Source organism: Anas platyrhynchos, chromosome 11, assembly GCF_047663525.1.
Source record: "Anas platyrhynchos isolate ZD024472 breed Pekin duck chromosome 11, IASCAAS_PekinDuck_T2T, whole genome shotgun sequence".
NCBI classification, from domain to species: Eukaryota; Metazoa; Chordata; class Aves; order Anseriformes; family Anatidae; genus Anas; species Anas platyrhynchos.
Genome location: NC_092597.1, coordinates 8,106,668 through 8,127,439, shown reverse-complemented (window position 1 = coordinate 8,127,439; position 20,772 = coordinate 8,106,668). Strand labels below are relative to the sequence as shown.

At 38.1% G+C, this 20,772-nt stretch overlaps 1 long non-coding RNA gene across 3 annotated transcripts in view; it reads left to right on the top strand.

Moving 5' to 3' along the window:
• The window catches only part of LOC119718005 (uncharacterized), a 71,510-nt gene that overhangs the window by 1,689 nt on the left and 49,049 nt on the right, over nucleotides 1-20,772 (top strand). The window lies entirely within an intron of this gene.

Below are 20,772 nucleotides of genomic sequence, written 5' to 3'. Positions count from 1 at the left end.
AAACAAAAAAAACTTGTTGTGTACTTACCACACGACTAAGTGATGAAAAAAGGATCCAAAATTAAGGCAGTAAATCTATAAAAAATGTTCTGTACTTAACAACCTGGGAAAGAAGATGCTGAAATCATTCAGCTTTTTTAGTATCTCTTTGTTTCTTTTTTAATTTATCCCACTGATTTAATATTTCTCATTGTAATTGGCCATATGCTAGTAGTCGAGGCTTTGGTTACAGATAAATGGATATACACTAATAAAAAGAAGAATTGTGACTTCCCAGAGGCCTTGTTAAAAACACATGGATACCATGTTTATGCTGTCTAATCTTTTGTTTAAATATATTACCATTCACCATGCTGCTGTATTAAAAAATACATTGTATTGCAATGGTAAGTTTAAAGAGATGGTTTTGAGCAGATTGCTGCAGCTCTTTGTTTTAATCTTGTTTCCAAGGTGTGTTCTCCTTCACTGTATCAGCAGTCCCTCTTTCCCTAGGCAGCAGGTTAGATGCAAATGAACAAGTCTAGTGTGTTCCAAGAAGATGTCTGCTTTTGAATCCTGCTACTAGATTTGCTGCTGCTAGAAGACAAAGGAAATTACATCCTTCTTGGGCTGCTGGTTTTGAAAATTCTTCTGTACTTACTAATTTTGCGTTTGTGTGTAACACCGCAAGAGGCTTGTATGAGGTGGCTGGTTGCTACTGACTTTTACAGGAGATACTTTGCAAACCTAAGTGCTGAACTTGCTCTGATAGAACTTTTATTTTGCACATACTTCTCTAAATAAGGTTGAGAACGTTTTTATGTTTAACTAACTCAGATTATTTATACACTAGATGGCTGAGAAAAATAAGTAAAATTGTTATGGACCTTGAATTCTATTCTGCCAGAAGAAAAACAGGCCCATTAAATCCAATGGTTCTAAAAAGCAAGGATTCTTGCCTTGCACAGTGATGTGCAGGCATGGCCAAATTAAGTTAAGTCTAGATGGTGTTAGTGGTCATTAGTAAGGACAAATTACTGTTCAGTAGAATTTTTAATTTTATTTTTTTTTTCCGTATGTAATTTGTTTAAAAAAGGGAAGAAGCAAAACTGTAGCATAACCCCCTTCTTATTATTACTCTCCTGTTACACTAGAAATCTATGGATTTCTAAAAGCTTAAGTGATATGGAACAACTGTAAATGAAAAGAGAGGTGTAGTGCGTGTAGATCAACTGGAACTGTCGTCAGTGCTTCCAGTCAGTGCTTCACTGCTGAACGGGTGCCAGACGATGCATTTTGCTTTGGAGACTTTTTGATTGACATGGGACAAATGTTTGGCCCTTGCTAAAGTGGTATGGATTTGAAGCTTGACAGGTGAGAGTCTGGATTGTTGGTTGCTGTTGTAGTTCTTGAGAAATATCACAGTGTGGTACATTGTGCATCATCATGTAACCATTTAATCACGTAATCATTGTGATTCATCACGTAATCATTTAATTCATCATACATCTGAAGTGTCAGGCTGGAAGGTATAATAGGTGGATGCATGCCATTTATTTCAAATAATTCAAATTATTTATTTCTGTAGGTTGTTCTGGAGAATTTATAGTCCAAGCAGAGCTTTTTCGGAAGAAGATTTTTTTATAATGATGTTTGATTAAGTTTTAAGAAGCAGATGCAATTGGTGACAAGTATCTGAATGAGCTCACAAAAATATTGCTAAGGTACTGAGCTAATTATTTATTCTAACATGCTACCTGCCGCTGATGAGTTGCTACCAAATGTTAATGCCTACATTTTCTTATTGGTATGAGTTGCAGCTGTGGTACTGTCTACAGAGCCAAAAAGTGCATTGTTAGGATTTTTCTTTGTAAATGGAGAGTAATAATAACAAGTGTTTTCATTTAGCAAAGAGGAGAGCTGAAGTAATACCTCTAGGGTTTTAAACTCCTGAAATACACATTATCCATAGCATATCTTGTCCTTAAAGACTTGCAGGTTTTGTGTGCAAAGGGTTTAGCATCTTTAAGTCATTCATAACAATATCCAACCTCCTAAGTGCAATGGAAAGTAGAAAGCAATGATAGTTGCAAGTAAGCAATTGAATGATTGATAGCTGTAATTAAGCTTGATTAATTAAGCATTTAATGCTCATTGCTGGATGGGATGAAGGATTTGCTTCCATTGCAGCCTAAACCAATTGAACACAGCTGAAATGGGTAGTCTTTGTTATTTCTTGTGAAGAAAATTGCCAGTGCTTAAGTACCATTTAGGCATACAAATTCCACTGGAGTATAACTGCGTAGAACTAAGACAGAAAGTTGCCAGCAAACAGATCGTGTTCAAGTCCCTTGCTTCAAGAGAACAAAGTATACCTGAGCTTGGCTAAAAGCAAAAGAAAATCTACAGCATTTGACAATGTCTTGCTTCAGTTTCTGAGTCTCACAGTAATGACTATGGGAGCGATATACATGGGAGGAGAGAGCAAGGACAAAGAAAACTGTACTGTGGGAGGAGGACAAGAAATGTGTTGTTTTGTATCTGGGGGGGAGGAAGAATGAGCAGACTTAGCTGTCTTCTTTTGTTCTCCTTTAGCTTTTATGCATATGTTAACCTTTCCGACTTTTCCTTCCTTCTTTAAAAAAGTATGAATATGGTGTCAGAAATAGTACTGCTTTATGAGATATTAAAAAAAAAAAGGGGGAGAGGAATCCTTCAGATCAGCATTTTATTTCTAAAACCCGCTTTGGTCTAGATTCTGCTAAAAATTCTATGAATACATCAGTTGGAGATTGAGGTTGTAAATGCTTTCCTAGTGTTCTGTATTCTTATAACGGGCTTGGCTCTGATCCTAGTGCGCTGTACGATACTAGAAAGTTATTAGTATATAGTATGTTAAATGAACTGAAACGAATGCTTTGAAAATGTGTGCGTTTCTCTGAGAGTTTCATCATGATATTTACCAAAGTGGTATAAAAGAGGACATGAAATATCATAGAGAACTGCAATGCAATTGCCTACTGTTCTATGCGCAGTGTTGTTTTCCTTGCCAAAGTGTGCAGGGTAATCTCCATCTAAACACACGGCTTTGTCAGACAGAGTAGAGCTCACTGTTCCAAACAGAAGTTGCCTTAGCAGAAACAGTAGGCAATAAAAATCAATTTATACAAGAATTGAGTGTTCAGTTCTGTTTGCAAGAAATATTCTGAGAATTTTTCAAGACTGAAAGAAAAGCCATTAAATTATTTGAGCAATGAGTGCTTTAATTAGTTTTAAAAAAAAAAAAAGGTTACTATTTATACTTTCTTTTCTTTAAATTAAGGAAACCTACTAATCTATTTCTGTTTCATATGCTGAATAATATTTGTCAAATCCACTTCAGACATACTGCAGAAAGTGCTTTGTTTTTTCCCCCTGTATGTGCCATTAACATAAGGTTTCGGTGGCTGGCAAAATAGAAATATTCTCTTGGGGCTCAGCTGTTCAGGGGATTCAAATCCGGTAGCTGCTATAAGGGATAAATTCAGGCTGGTGTAACAATGGAGATTTGTGCTTTTCTAGCACCTCTCAGCACAAATGTTATTTCCACTTGGATGCACAGTTCTCTAGATATTTGAGTGTTGCTTTGGAGCCCTAGGCCCTCGAGATTTGTCATGACTCCAGAATTTCAGCTTGCTTTTTCAAGTGCAAGTTCTTGACACTCCTGACTGAGAGCATTCTTTTCCATGTTAGCATTTGTGAGGTAGTGAAGAATAAGAAAGAATGAAATTGTGCAGTCACGGTGTTTCCTTAAGGCACGTGCAGGTGGAAATAAGTATTTAATTTCAAATACTGCTAAAAGAGCAGTGTGTTACAAGTTAATCCGAGTCAACTGCATGAGGGGAAGAAGACATACAGTGAATTGCAGTTAGTTCCGTTGTGAGTTGTGTAGCAGCCCAACAAATCTGGCAGTTGGCATCTGAAAATGTCACTGCATGTAGTAGAGTATAAGGTGTTTGATGAATCATAAACCGTTGCTAAAATCATGCAACAAGTCTATTAAAATCAGATATATTTTTGTTGCACATCTTGTTTATAATTGCTTCTATTTCCTAATTGAATGGAGCACTAATAACTTGTGGCATGAGCTAGTGACTTTAGGCTTGTTGCTTTTGTTCTTTATTTTTTCAGAGGTCTGCATTTTTTTCTTTTCCTTTTAGTGTTCGACATTCACGCAAGTTCCTCTCCAGCTTGAACAACATTAAACATCTGATGCTTGTATAGGTGGTGAGGGGGGGGTGACTGTGCTCAGGCAAGCTGCTTCACGTTTTATTAAATGATGTGATTCACTGCTGGAATAACCAGCTTAATTTTCTTAAACACGTGAAAAAAATGTAATTTTAGAATGTTTAAGTCGCAGTGGCAAAATGTGGAAGAATATTTACCTTAAGTTAAATCAAGTGCTTAGGTTCAGTAATGATCAGGTTCTTCCCGTAGAAGCATTATTGTGTATGCTTCTGTCACTTAATTTAAGCGTGAAAGCTAAGCTACAACTTGTTCATTAATGTTGCCTCATAATAGGGAATGCATAAGGGCCCAGATGTTCACAGTTAAGTAAAAGCAAATATTTAGAAACTTGTGGATTTTCATGAATATGAATTCTAAGGAAGACCTTAGCTATTAACACAGCATCTCAATGTGTTTGTACCTTAAATTCTCCCTAGAGCATGCTGCAAATGCTAAAAATCCACTTAGGGTTAAGTAAATTTGTGAAAAAGAATTGATTGAGGGAACCAGCACAGCAGCGGGTTCCTGAAGGCCCTGACTTGCGAACGGTTGGAACTGGAGCCCGGCTGGGAGGGAAGTAGTACCTGGGGGCACACTTTGTCTTTTGATGCCACTTTCAGCAGCTTCTCACCATGTGTTGCCTTCAGCTCTTCTCTGTTGAGGGGGCAGAAAGGGTGGGAAGGGGCAGAGTTTGTAAAAATGATACTGGGCTGCAAGTCTTTTCGTGTGGTTTGCTACATTCCTGATGCAAGAGTACCAGGCGGAGGCTGAAAGGACCAGCATGTCCGTGCTTTATTTGCCAGGCGGGTCCAGAACAGCATGTCTTGCTATTCTGCTTAATAAAAAAAGCTATATTAAAAATAAAAATAATAAATGCACCTCTGCAACAAGTTTGTTTCCATTCTTTTCAACATTTTTATAATTTTATAATAAGAGCAAAATTAAAAGAAAAAATAAAGCTTTGGTAGCTGTCTGGTCTGTTTGAGAGGATATGAAATACAGTTGCTCATCCCCAACCAGATTCTGCTCAGACTTGCCAGCAGCACAAGGGAATTGATGAGAGGAGTCAGGAAAAGGCATCAATTAACTTTGTAATGTGAGCACTAGGAAATCTAATTATCTGATTATTGCTGTAGCTCTGCAAAAGCCGGGCAACAAGTCACTGAATGGCTATGCGATTAGTGGGGTCTGGCCGTGTCAGTTTCCCGGGGAAGAAAAGGGGAAATATGCTATGTTCAAGCTGACTGCTGTCACCATTTAACAGCTTTTTCTTCTGCTTTCTTTTCTTACAGGGTGGAGTTGGGAATTAGTATAAAACTGAGTGACTTCATGTGTGTGTGAGAATACTCACTGCAGCCAGTCGCACAGGAGTACTGTTGCAGTGAACCTCTAACAAAATCCAAACTGCTGGATTTTCCCTTTTTATCCTTTCTTAAATACATTTCCATGTTTCGTATCCATAGGAAGCTGCTTAGGAATGGTATCACTTTCCTACTTATGTGGCTGTGTGCAGGAAAAATGAATAGAAGGGCGTAGAAGGATGTGGTGGAAGCGAAGACGCCCTTGGAGGTTGGGAGTGGGTTGTGCAATCAGCCTCACCGTGTGAGGGTTTTAAGATGTTGCCTTGAGCATAGAGCCTGTCAGAAAACAGATGCTGGGGGCGAGAGCTGCTCTTCACAGGGTTTTCCTCTAGCACTCAGCAGCACTAACAGAATCCTTCCTACCTTTATTGCAGGGCTATTGAAGAGGCTTTGTTTACTTGCAGGCTGCTGGCAGCGTGGCCCAGAACATGGTGCAGAATGAGTCAGTGTGAAATGTGTGCTGTAACTGATCCAGGAACCGGGGAAGTTACCACAAAAGAGAGTTTGGGGGTGTTTGTGGTACGTGCCTTTGGCAGAAAGCTGGTAAATGGTTAAAAGCTGATTGAGGTTAGGATGTGGAGCTGAGGGGCACAGGGTCCTGCAGTGATGACAAGGGAGTGGAGACTGGGGTGTCAAGGAGAGGTGTGTCTGGAGCCTGGTGGAAAAGTATTTTCCATGTGTGTTTAACTACTTGTCGTCTTTCTTTCTCAGTACCAGAATCAGCTACTAAATGATTATATTAATTGGAATTAAGTTAAACTCCCCAAGTTAGGTTTGTTTTATTTGCAATGGTAATTGGTGAGTGATTTCCCAGTCTCTGTTTTGATTCACAAATTCTCTTGCTTTTGTTTTTCCTGTTTTCTCCCCTGTCCCAGTAGGGGAAGAGCAAACAAGTGCCTGTGTGCATGCTTGGCTGCTAGCTGGGGCCTAGCAACCATATTTTTGTGTATTCTCTTTAAAATGAATAAATTAATTGTGTATGCACATCTTTAAAAAAAGCAGGATGATAATGGGAGCAATCAAACCCAGTCTGATGCATCTCTTCTTTTCTCATGACAGACTTAGTCATTTATGTTAATGGGCACGTTGCTTTAAAGTGGGAGTTCCAAATAGCTTTTTTAGGGCTCCTCCTTGCAAGCAGCAGTATCGATGATAGATTTCAGCCTTCTCAATCCTTGTTACCTTGCATTTCCTCAGGAATTTGGAGCAACAGAGTGGTGGTAAAAGATGGACTGAGTAGCAGACTTGGGTTGCAGCTGGCTAAACAGCCTCGTAAAATAAGTAAATCCCTCCTTTTTGTCGGGGGTAACATGTTAACAATTCAGGTTACTGTGATATTTAATTATCTGTAACTTGCTGAGCAGGTGCGTGCCCCTACTTTCTGAGGAGAAAATATGAAGTGGTCTTTAAAAGAAAGAAGTCAGAATGTTCTTTTTAGAGGATTGGACTTGTGAGTAGACAGAACTGCTCTCAAATGACTGTGCTGGAAATTAAAACTGAAGCAAGAACGGAGCTACAGTAAAAAGCAGTTAGTGCAGATGAACGTTTGAGATGAAGATTGGCTCACAGATTTGCCTCTGGCAAGTTTGTAAGGAGAAGGATTTCCGTTATTTTAAGAAACACGGTGATGCCTACATAAATAATTTATGAACCCGAAAGGTGTACCGGCACATGGGCAAGTTTTTTTCTTGGTGGTGTTTTTTTGTTTTGTTTTGTTATAAAAACACACACAGGAAAACAAAAGCTTGGTGGAAATCTTGTGTATTTTTATCAGATGAGTTCAAGTTATGTGTAAGCTCCTCTCTAGAATTAACAGAATTAACTGATTTTTTTTTATTTAACCCTGTTAGCAACATTTTGGCTCATGTCTATACATCTTGCCTACTTTCCTGTGAATGAATGTGAGTTTTATTTCTTGGTATCTTATTTGGATGATAGTCTAGAAAATAGGTCTTCTGTCAAAGACAAGTAGCAGTATCTCTCCAAAAGCTGAATTTGTTTTGAATGAGCCTGAAATTTATCAACATCACTGATGGTTTCACTCCTATTTACAGTTAATATGAAGCAAATGTTTTTTCAAATAAAAAATAACTGAAATCCAAGTTCAGTTGTTATGAGGAGTTGTGTTAAAGGGGGAAAAAGCCACCGTTCTTTGCAGAATTAAGTGCTTAATTTTCTGCTCATGTATATCATTACAGCTTTTGAAGGAAATTTTGCAGTGTTAACGTGTCAATATACTACAATTGAAGTATTTATAGAAGAGAAATTTCTGCTCTTTGTGGGATGATTATAAGCATTTGGATTACATATCAGTTCCCTGAGGAAACTTGTTTTCAAACATTTGCTGTCTGCTTTTGGTTTAATCTTTTCATCTTTTATGGATCAGTAGATCAAGATGCAGCACTGGGTATAGCAGAAGGGCTTGCAGACATGGTGAAGGCAAGCATTCATTGCTGCTGTTGTTGGAGCATAAGTACCACAGCAAGCAGTCTTCACATATCATGTTGGAAAGCACTGGAAAGGCTCTGCAGAGTAGGGAATCTGTAGAGAATCAGAGTAGGCAATCTTTTTTCAGATCTGGAATTGTGATTAATAATGTGCTTTTGGGCCTAGTCTGTCATTTCTGCTTTTTTTTTTTTTTTTTTTTTTGATGTAGAAGTTTAGAATGCATTGATAAGAATAATTAAAAAAAAAAAAAAAAAAAAAAGAGTTCAAAACATTCTGAAACTTCCTAGCAATAGTGATTTGGGAATTAGTTATATATACAAACATAGGCTAGCTTTGCTTCCTCTTGTAGTAGTATTGAAAGTGTTGACCAGTTGGGGTAGATCCCATAGCCCACAAGAATCAGCAGGCTTTCTCAGTGGGTTATTTATGTTCCAGTGCCATTTAAACACACTCGCCCATCTTTGGGGACTGAGAGATTTAATTCTTTTCCTTTTCTAGGAGACAGTAGCAGCTGTTGTTCCTATCTTTCACTGGAAGAAAATTGGTTTTTAGGGGCAGTAATGCTGAATTGAATCGTTTGGGGCAGGATAGATGCATGTCCCAGTCAAGTTCTTGATCTCCGCAAGTAGCCCGTGAGCATCTCCTGTTAGCACCACCAGCACTAGGTTGCTGCTGTGCTCTGTGGAAGTGATTTCCACTCTGGCTTAGCCCTGCTGCTGCTAAGACTACATACATGTGGAAGCTGTGGGCTTTTGTGTTTTACCCGTGTGCTGTGCTTCTCCATGGTGCCTGAGCCGAGGAAGCCTGACAGTGCGATCAGGTGAGCAGCTGGCCCTGTCCCCGGGTCTGCACAGCTGGGCAGGTGCTGGCACAACTTGTAAGGACAGAAACACACTGTTACCTCCTGTGGCAGAAAAACATGCTGTTGTGAATAATCCTGCTGTTATCTTGGTTTGGCTAGAAGACAGCTACATTAGAAATCTGAAAAGAAATTTAAATTTGATACAGACCAGTGTGGCAGTGAGTTTCCAAAGTGCATCAGCGCTCCCGCTTCAGAGCATCCTGGGGGAGGGTCTGTGTGCTGTCTGGCCCAACCCAAGCAGGCCCCTCCTCATCTTCCATTAAATTTGTAAATTGTGAACAAAGGGAATTGTGAACTAGGGAAATCCTACAAAGTGAAAACATGAGTGAAATTAAATATTAGATGTCATATAGATTTTAGGGGAAGTGCCAGACCGTATTTTCAGGACATAAAGAATCTGGGATTCTGTATGTTTTCATGGCTAATCTTTCCCCTTTCTCTGTTCAGTCAAGATGTCTGTGATGTGCAAAGATTAATTTTATTTTTCTTGGTATGTAGTTGTATTTTTAATGTGTGCTGGATGACAAGAATTGTGTTTGTAGAGTTCTAGCTTATTTGCTATCCTTGATTTCATTCTAGTTTATCACCAAATCCTGTTTGAAGAAAATCAGTTATGACTTAAAATAAATAAAATCTTGAGAGGTTGAGAAATTCATTTATAGTGACAAGCTCGGGTACCAGAAAGTCCCTGTGACATACAAAACAATTTTTTATCAAAATAAGTGCTCTTACATTTTCTTTTTTCAGAAATTAATTGAAATGAACAAATGTTCTATGTGAAAGTAAAATTTCCAAAAGTGGCTATCCCGAAGGGGAAAAAGTAATCTAAATGCTAAAATCTTTATAAGCTGATCTGCTAAGGTGTTACTTAGTCTATATCCATTTAGTCATTTAGGTTTAAATACTTTGAATTACTTAGAATTCTCTGTTTTGGAAAATCCAGGCCCTAGCCATCGTAACATTTGTAACACACTGTAGGTGGGTATTTTGTGCAGGTTTTTGTGATAAGGCAGACTATTGTGAGTTTTGGGAGGATGACACAGCAATAAGGTGGGCTACTCAGTTTTTGCTGTTTTTGTCTTTTTATTTTTTAAAATGGTATTTAGAAGGGTTATCTGAGAACTGTGTAAAGTGATTTCCTTTTAAATGATGGAGTGTAGGCAGGGCTCAGAATTTAAATAGTATCTCTAAAGGTATAGATGAGGATAGTGGCCAGCTTTGCAAGCAAAATGAAGTCAGAATAAACTAGAATATATCTATGGAAGAAAAATAATTTATCTATGGAAGAAAATTCTTGATTTGGCAGTTGCAGAATCACTGATGAAAACACTTTGTGTTGTTGGGTGTGTAAACAGGAAACATAATTAACAAAAATGATGTGGCTAATGCAGATAGTTTTTCCTCTTGACTCCTAACATTTGCATACTGAAGTAAGTAGCAATCCTGGATTTGGAAAATATAAGACTAGAATCAGCACTGAATCTCCAGGGGTGAAAAAAGCACTGAATCTCCAGGGGTGAAAGAGTAAATTGGATGATTCTGCAGCAGTTTCTGAAGTAGGTGTTGATTGGAAAATGTTACATTGAATATTCTATCCTAAACTAAACAAATATTTACATAAATCTTAGATCACAAGTTGTCTTCAAGCCATGTTTGCACAGATAGAGCACAAAGCTTTTCAAAGCTTACGAGGAGTTCCTCGCATTGTTTTGAGGTACTGTAGGTGGTTTCCTTTGGCAGAAGTCTACCCGAGTGGCTGAAGACAGATCCCATCCTTTCATTTGGAGAGATCAGTGGCACAAATGATGTAGTAGTAGGTTTCAAAGCAGCCTGATACTAAATTAGTCTTCTGTGCCAAGATGCCTGCTTCTGAATTCTGGTAACATCCTCCTTATTAAATAAACCTTGATATCATTCTGCAGATGTTCTTGCTATTATGTAGTTAAGCTATTTAGCTTCTCTGGGATCTTGCATCCATGTTACCAGATTGTACTTACAGAACTTTGCCAAGACAATTCATTCTGTACATATGGAGTCTGTAAGTGTTGAACAATAACATCTGACTTCAGGTGAAGGGGCTGAAGAAGGCTTTGGGCCATGGAGTTTTTCAAATAGCTTATGAATTGACAAGTATTGTGTCATGCTTTAACAGTTGGCTGGATATGCATATAGGTTCCACAGTTACACTGCAGTCGCCTGCCATAGTACTTATTTTCATGTATAGCTACATATTTGAATTATCTTGTATCAGTTCAGCTTTGTTACTGGTTTAAGAACGTAAAACCAGTTGAGAGATCTAACTTCATTAACTGCTTACCTAATCTGTGTTTCTCAGAAGCTGTGAGGCAGCCCTCTCTGTTGTCAGACACAAGAAGCAACTTCTGTAAGAGTTCACATCTCTGGTTTATCATACTGCAAACTTGAGCTGCTTTGCAACCTGAGGTTTTAGGTCAGAGGGCACGTCCAAATCCAACCTAATAGAAGGTACTTGGAATGTTTTGGTTTGTGTTTTTTTGTTTGTTTGTTTTTAACTTGGAAGTTAGATTTAATACATAATTTTTGTTTTTCTCAGAAGATTTACTGTGGAATTCTGTTTAGAAGGACAGATTGTAAGCCAAGGGTTAGCTGTATGGAACATCTATCGATGTGAATCTTTTAAATCTACTGAGTAGTTACATGCACTTAAAATTGTATACAACAGTAGAATCTACCTGAGTTCAGGATAAATTTGCATTCTGTAAAGAACATTCTCTATATAGAGATGATATGAATAAAATTTGTTAACGGTAAATATGTACTCTAGGAGTTGATTGCCATGATAAATCTCTTTCAGTCTTGAATATCTTACTTTTTGCAGTTAGTGTGATGTGATAAGAATCTAACTGACTAACTGAGAATCTGACTAACTAAATGAGGCTTAACAGACATTTTTATTTCCTTTGTTTTTTCTCTGTGATTTCAAGTTTCTCATTTACTTTTTCCTCAGTTTCTCTACATGTAGACTGGGGTATTTTCTATTAATGTGTAACACGGAGCCTTGAAATCAGTGGCCAAGTATTGTGATCTGGGATTGCCATGAATGGTTTATTCTCATTGCATTTTTGACTCACAGTAGTGCAAAAGCCAACATCATGAAAACGTACAACTCTTACAAAAATGGGGGCACCTGCTCAGACTGAATTCTGTGGGCAGGTTAAGGCATCCATTCACTCTGTTCATGTGGATGAAAAGCTTTCATTGTGTTTGGAGCTGCCTAAAACATCTCAAGGATATTGAGGCCTATTTTACTATATTTCCATCCCCTGTAGGAGTTGCCAATTCTCAATACTGCAGTCTCCAAGCATTGAAAAAACCTTGTTGCTTTCTCTCCAACTAGCCTGTCTTCAGAATTAATGGCAGCACAGCTGTTTCTTTCTAAATGATGGGGGTGGAGGTGGGGGGCAAGTGATCCAATTCTCCCCCCCCCCCCCACACACAGGCTACATTAATTCAGAGTTTACTGCACATGGTTAGGGAAACAACTAAAACTCACTTTTTTTTTTTTGTTTCAGTCATATAGCTAGGAGTTGTCATTTTTCCACAGAAATGACTTTTATACTACAATGCTCAGGGTGCATGGTTCATGGCTGTGGTGGGATCTTTCTTGTCTACTTGTTTGTTTTAACCAAAGCTCAATCTTAACAGGAAGATTTAGGATGCAGCCTGATGAACATAGCTGCCACAGAATCAAATTAAACTCAGCGCAGGTGTTGAGCAGTAGGGAGAACATTGATGGTCGTGTTGGGGTTTACTTTTTTTTTTTTTTTTTTTGAGAAAAAAGTACCTCTATACAAATCAAAACCTTAACCAGTACAACAAGCCTTAATTAGTCTTTGAGACAAAGGAGAATAAAGAGTCATGAAATAACATATACTGAGAAGTGTAGACATTTTTATGGGTTGGAGAAAGTTTTAAACAGTTGCAGGAGTAGTTTCAAATTTTCCAGTCTTTTGTATCTTTAAAGTTCTGTTGGTGGAAAAACTTGAGACATAGTTATGGTGAAAGACACATTTAACTTGTCAAAACTTACTAGCAGAGATGAAACCAGCTCTGTTCACCATAACTTTCTCCATCTGTGCCTTTGCATTTCCATGTAGTTACTTTTGCAGGGTGGTAACACCTGAGAATTATTTGAAAGTTCTTTTCCTTATTGCTTTTTGTGCAGTTCCAGCTGTGATCTATGAAAAGCCAAATAGAAGTCTCGGTATATCAAACACTAGACCTGCAGTAAGAGCTCAGATTATGAAGATTTCACTAGCATTGTACTGCTGGATGCTGTGTTGTACATTTCTGGTGCTGGGGATGTAATCCATACAGAGAGATTTACAGCTGCTTTTTTCCATGCTCATGAAACCTTCTTTTACAGCTGGGGACTAAAACAACTTCCATATTTGCTGTTGGTGGTGCATGGAAGTCATCCTGTGGTAAAGGACTATGAAATAAGGAAACAAAAGTGCGAGTTTACCATCAAAAAGTTTCTAAAGGTTAAGTACAGGAAGTTCTACTCTATATTGTCAGAGGTCACCAAGAAAGACATCAGCTCGATACAGCACCATTTTTTTTTTCATACAAAAGCTGTTTTTTGCACACTTGACTATATCCTTAGGTATTTATAATATGAGGAGACACTGTTTCCCAAATGGAGATTGATATTGATGATCAGATTTGGTTGGATCTGTGCTGATTTTTTTGTAGAAACTAAGGGCTGATCTTTTAAGCCATGTTTCTTAAACTGACTGACTGTGTAATGATTTCAGATTGCCGGGTCCTGCTTTTTAAACCTGTTGTTGGTCATGTTGCTTAGCAAAACCAAACAAAACAGTTAAAAGTGATTCTAGGGCTTAGAGAGCTGAGATTGCCAATCGGTGTTTCATTGTTTTTTCTGGTTTGCCCTCAGCCTGTGTTTTGCCACATGTTTTTCTTACACTGTAGAATTGGTTGTAGAGCAGATCTTTTCTGTTTTATTTTCTTATGCCTTGCACATCAGGTTCCTTATTTATGTCTGAAGTTCCTCCTAAGGCACACAGAATGCTAATAGTAAGTGTAAAACCAAATAATCTATAAAGTCTTAAAGCATTTTAAAAGCACTTCACAAATTTCATATGTCAGGTCAGCACCAAAGATTTCTTTAGCGAAGGTTCTGCAGGCTAAAGGTGAATGTCTGCTAATGTAACAAGCTTAACAGGTGTTAACATTTCTTTTATAGTTAGGACATGAGTTGGAATTGTTCTCAAACAGCAAGATACAGAATGGTACCATTACAATGAAGATGTGTGCAGAGGCTAAGGGGGATTTTTTCCTTAATTTAGTTTAGCTTTCTGCTGTGACTTAAAAATTGCCGTCTTGAAGACAGTTATCTAAATCAGTGATGTGCAAGATAACTTAAGCAGGGTGGCTTCCCTTATTTATTTTTTTACAGGGAGAAGCCTGCTGTAAGTTAAAAAGGCCGTCAAGGGTTTTTCTATGTTTGGTTTAAATCATTTCAAATGTTCTTCCCTCCTCTGTAGAATGCCTCAGTGAACAAGTAATGATGTATGCCACTTAATGGCTCTGCAGAACGTGACTAAAATAGAAAGATCTCTCACATTCAGAAAGTAGAAATGACACAAGATGGATATTTTATGTGTTTCAGGAATTTAGAAATAATGGATGCCCTTCTTGCTAGTGAGTATAGATTGCACTGGAAATGTGTGTGTCTTGTTTACAGTGTGAGCTTCCTTCAGTGAATGTTATTCTTCTGTCTCTGATGCATCTTTTCAAGCTGTTTTGTACCTTATTCAGTATCATCAGTGCCACATAGGAGAGAAGTCTTTTTTTATTCTCAAGGCAGATCTGTGTGTATCTGTGTTTATCAACTCAGCGTCGGGGAATCATCAACTATCCCTTGACAGTGTTTGCAATTTGAGAATATATATTTGAGTGTGTGTGTATATATAAATATGTATTTTGCAACCACTGTCATATATATAAGTAAAATTTATAAAAATTATTTTTTTAAAAAATATGCCAGCTTGAAAATCTTTTGCCCATGCTAACTGAACTATGAGCATAGAAAAGAATATCAGAACATAAAAAATTCATATCAGCTACAATGTAGAATTATTCTCTTATTAAGAACCTGAATAGCAGTGGTATGACATGAAATTGATTAGTTTCTGTTGAAGGCAGTTGTTAATTATGACCATTATTATAAATACATGGGGAGGAACATGATCCAGTGAAACTGAAAACCAGATGATCAGTGAAATTATACAATAATGAATTCATGTTACTTTTATGAAGCCACATTGTGCACTTCACAGTTCTTTAGAGCAGTGATTAATTAGATCATTTTGACTTCCATCAAAGCATTTACAAGTATCTGTGAGTCATTGGTTCTCATTTTTCATATCTAGACATCAGTAGTATTTTATCTCTGACTTTCCTAATCTTATATAGTGCTGGAGGGTTTGAGGGTTGGATGGTTTTTTTTTGTTTGTTTGTTTGTTTGTTTGTTTGTTTTTTGTTTGTTTAGCTACTACCAAAGCCTGTGGTTTTCTTTAAGTTGCTTGTTGGACTTCCTTGTGATAACCCCGCAATTTGGTGGGAATTCAACACTGCATGTCAGCTTCAGTGGTGGCAGAGAGTGAACAGCCTTGGAGAAACCTCTTAACCTGGCTACATTTGATTTCCTTTATAACATAAACCAGAAGTAAGGTCCTGTGGAAGAAACTTAGTAGCGCTTGTGGTCATCTTCACTTTTCACTTAGTGACAACTCCATGATGGCAAAAATCTGGCAGGTTGCAGCAAGTGCCAGCTGTGCCCCGAGGGAGGGGGAGCTGAGTGCCAGCAGCTGGCTGGCAGAGAGGGGGCTGTGCCAGGCAGGGCCCCATCCTGCAGGGCCCAAGCAAGGCAGGTGGCGCAGGCCTGGGGAGGGGGCTAGGTTCAGCCAAGAGTCAGAGCACCAGGGAAGCTGGCGATGGGGCAGGGCTCCAAGGTTAAGCCAGTTGTCACATCAGGATCAGGCCCAGTGATCACCGGACAGATCCATGTGGTGACGTAGTGAGGGCTGCCCAGGAAACCAGCCCCCAGGTCTGGATCCAGCTCAGTGGGATCCGTGGCCAGGCACAGACAAGAGAGTGGCTGCACTGCGACAGACTCAGGGCTGAGCTGCAGTTTAAGCCCCCAGGCCTGTCTGCGGAGGGCACGGAGGGAGGCCCCAGGTGAGGCTGCCCAGGGCTGTTAAGACATGTTTGTACATTCAGAGCCATATTCATCACTCCTCATAACCACATCTAGCTTCGGAATAAGATGCTTGTCTAAAAAGAAAATGGGAAAGTAATATACAGAGGAACAGAGAACTACTGACAATATTCTATTAAAGAGTTGTGTAACTGTAATCCATGCAAGGTAATAAATAATGCTGGACTAGGAAAAGAGTTGTCGTAGATAAGAAGCAGCTGCCAGAGGTGGAATGTGCTGGATGGCAGCAATCAGTAACTGTGGCAGGGGTGGCCACAACTAACGGGTTTCCCAAAACAAAACTGGGGAGCTCAGTAAATAACAGACACTGTTGGAGGAGATTCTTGCTACTCCGGACATAAATATGATCAGTGCAGTATCTAAGTTTCTCTTTCATCATGACGTGATAAAAGAATTGTGGCTGCAGGGCCTGCATGCTTTTTTTTTTAATGGATTTTCTCTACCTGAATGTAAAGGAACACTTACACCAACATACATGCTAAGTATATTTGATACTAATGAGAACAGGATTTTGTGCAGCAGGTATCTGCTGAGGCCTTGTGACAATTCACAAATGAAGAGGACAACTGCTACCATGTGCAATGGGTAAAACGTTTGATACAGCGATTACAGTGCAAAGCTATTTTTGAAGGTACGTGATATTTTCCACATGAAGTAGAAGAGAACAGGGACGCTTATTGTAGACTGCTGAAGAAAAAGAGCTGCATTCAGACCTGACTTTGCTGTTCTCGTGTCAGTTGTCGTGGGCTTCGCTTTGGGAAGAGTCTTGTAGAAGGGATTGCAAAAAGGTGCTGCAGAACTGTGACCTTACTGTAGTAGTTTAAAGGGCGTCAGAGAAACTGTCCTTCAAAGGAAAGGAATGAGTAATTAGCTCCCAAGCAGCTGACCGCTTAGGCACTACAGAATGTCAGAAAATTGGAAGTTGTTATTCATTGAGCATTAACACAAGCAATCATAGGGCTGCAGGCTTTCCAGGACTGAGGAAGCAGGCTGATAACCAAGTTCCTGAAGTATCTGAGAACTTCAGGGGAGGATTGTTCTGCTATCTCCTGATCCCTTGCTGTTGCAATGATAATGCTGCAGTTAACCATTTGTGCCCAATTTACTTCTCTGTTTTTGATTTAGACAGAATGGAGAAAATGTAATGTAAAAAACAAAAAAACTTGAATACTATGTCTCTTTTAGTAGTGGAATTATTACTATTATTTAATTATGTTTTTTTTTTTTCTTTTCATATGTTTGCTACAAATTGTCTTTATGCAAATCACAGTGAAATCACAGTGAAAACTTTTTTTTTTGCGTGGTGTAGAGAGGTGTCTGATCTTTCAGTGCGGAGGTAATCAAGTAGGGAAAAGGATACTAGGCACTCTTCACTGATTGAACGCTGCCCAGACAGAGCTTTTGTCAGCATGAGGTCCAGATCATTTACAGAAATGAGGTAGGCCCATTTTCATGTGAAATTTTAGAATTGCTTCCATTTTAGGATAAATTATTAATATTTTAAGACTGATTTGTAGGATGTTCTTTTCAAATGAAAAACAAGGTGATTAAAATACACATGACAGCAGTGTTTGCAAACAATGTGAATTTGTGGTGCAAATGGCATCTCCTCTAGCTGCAGCTCCTGCCCTATTGGGTACCTTTTTTTTTCAGTGATAAAGCCTCTGTAAATAGAGGGGAGCTTGGTAGACTTTGCTTTTCTTTTGCAGGGAAGAATGACTGTAACATTAATTTGCATATGCTGCTCCCTATCCCAATTAAAGGTATTTTGTAATTAATTCATTCCACAGAGTGATTTAACACAGTAATATAGGATTACTCTATTACTAAAGGATGTGAGGGCAGAATTTTACGGTTGTTCAATAAATTCCACTGATCCATGTGATGCTTCATAATGTGCTAGGTTTTTAAAGGTTTCAGTCTTTCATAGGGCACTTGTGGCAAGGCCAAGGGTGTTCTGGGTGACCTGAGAGTTGGGGGGAAGAGGCCGGTGTGATTTACAGTACTGTTATGTTCAAGAAATGCTGATCAGACTGTCTTTATATACTCACAGCTAGAACATGTGGGTTCAGTATGCAAATCTGAGTTACAATGATCTTACTAGCTTTCCTCTGTAAGGGTGAACTACTAAACTCTTATATTCAAATAATTTCCTTCTTGCAGTCTAAAATTTCCTTCTTGCAGTTTCAAACGATGAAGTGGCATATTTATCTTGTAGGTGCTGATGTATCAGGTGGATGCTATATGAGTTGGAATACTTAACTGCTTAGTTAACAAGTTACTTAACTGAGTTCATTGCCGTGCATTACCCATTGATTTTCCTGCATGAGCTCCTTCTACAGTTAGCTCAGATTACTTAAGTTAACTCGTTTGTTATGTTGGTTCTTTCTTCAATAAAAGCATGTTGATTTTTTCTCTAGCAAGGTGAAATTAAGTTGCATCAAAAGAGAACAGGCCATTATTTTGCTTACCTACCCTAATGCATTTGAATGTCTACTCCCATGTAGGAGAAAAACAGCTTGCAGTTGTATGCTTCAATCAATAAGCTCCTGTTAATTTAGTAAGAAACATGGTGTGAAAGCAATATTGAGCCTACCAAAAGAGTACAAGACTTCAGTAAATGAGTACTAAAATTTATAATGCTTTTACCATTTTGAGGAAGTGTAGTGGTATGAGTGTGGCTGTATGTTTTTAATCCACCATGTGCTGTTATTTCTCTGTGCTAATAGTCACCAATAGCAGATTTTACTCTTTCAGGAAAAAATTTGTTTTGCATTTATTATACAGCAATACTAGAGAAAAAAGTTCTTCTCTCATTTAAATATGTACATTATTGTATCGGGTTTGAGTTCTCATTTACTTTTTGGAAGTAGAGTTCATTTTAGTGCTTTTTCAAGTACAATAAAGGAGTATAAATGCCCTGTAAGTTTATGATATTGCAGAAGTGCTTTCATTATTGCAGATAGATTTATTATAGAATTTCTCAGTGGGTGCATTATTACATATGAATTTATGTTTTTAATAAAAGGAATTAGCTCTACTGCATTTATATGCGAAGATGATATTATCATGCAATTGTGTGCAGAAAATGGGTGTTAGAAGCACTTCTAAGAGAATTCCAACAGAGTTTTGAATCTAAAAGCAAAATATTGGACTTAAACTAGTATTACTTTTATGTATGTGGTAGGATATACATGTGAAGAGTAGTTCTATGTACGATGCATATATTCAACTGTCTATCTAATGTAACTTTGAATTATAAAAAAAAAAAAAAAAAAAGGTCATTGCAGTCATCAGTAAATATTTAGTAAATGTGAATTCCCTCCAGAAAGCTAGGTTACAGTATCCCTGTATTTTATTTTAGATTTCATAAGAGTCTTGTAGTGCTGAGAAGTTTAGAGTACTTCTAAGGGCTGATATGATCCCCATATCTCTTGGCTTGCTGTTCAAGCGTATCTAAAATAATATTCACAGTACAGAGAGGGGCTTCGCAATAGCCTGCCTGTGGCAGTCAAGTGAGATACTGGAACCAAGCTTTAATGTGGCAAGTTGCAAGTTTGGCCTGTAGTCTGCCAAACAAGGGGTGAATCCACTCATTACCAAATTGCTGTCTTCTGGGAGGTAGTTTCATTGGAATGTAAACCTGTTTGCTTATTTTTAGTGGGCTTTATTAATTATGAAATTGCAGATTGAGAAAGCAAGTGCTATTGTGTCTAACCATGGCTGTGCCTTTTTCTCCCTCTCTGTTTTTATTATTTTAACTTGCCCCTTTCTATTTCTTTCCAGCCCTACAAGGAACTTAATAGAGGTATTAGATGAGTTTAGTAATACAAAATGACTTGGATTACATAATTAACAGATCACTTAATTTAGGTTTTTCTTTTGGTGGCTTAATGCCTCCATTTTTGTTTTGTTTTTCATTTTTTAAAAAGCCTTTAGATAATGTTCTTAGGCATGTTTAACACTTAGTTTCTAACCATAATAATTTCTTTAGACCAGCATGGCTTGCTACCATTAGTATGGATATTCATGATTCAACTGTTTTTTAGGTAATACTGCAAAAAACATCAATGCAGTGTTTTGAACACTTAATTAGTTATTCTTGTCCCATTTCTAGACTTTATCCACAAAAGATATTTTGATGTCTCACTTTATAAAATACCTGCTCTGATAGTAAGTGTATCAATAAATAGAGCAATAGAGAAGCTAAAGATTTGCTGCTAGTCTAATGCAAGAGTATCAACTCATATGCTTTATAAGTGAATACACTACTTCTTGTAAAACTTCTCAATATTTCTCCTTGAATTGCAGTAGAATAAATAAATGGGATCTGTTTCTCTGTCCTTTCAGCCCATCAAGAGACAACCATGTTTCCTGTGCCTCAATTCTTCCTTGCCAGAGTCAGTGGCATTTGAGTATAAATGTGTGCAGTAGTACTACCAAGAGAATGTTTTATGAAATGAATATTCTAGGAGATGTTTTGAAAGTTACAGCTCTTAAAATTGTCTGTTTTGAGCATGTGCCAGACATAAAAGATACAATTTGCTGAGGCATCAGTTACTGTGATCCTGGTT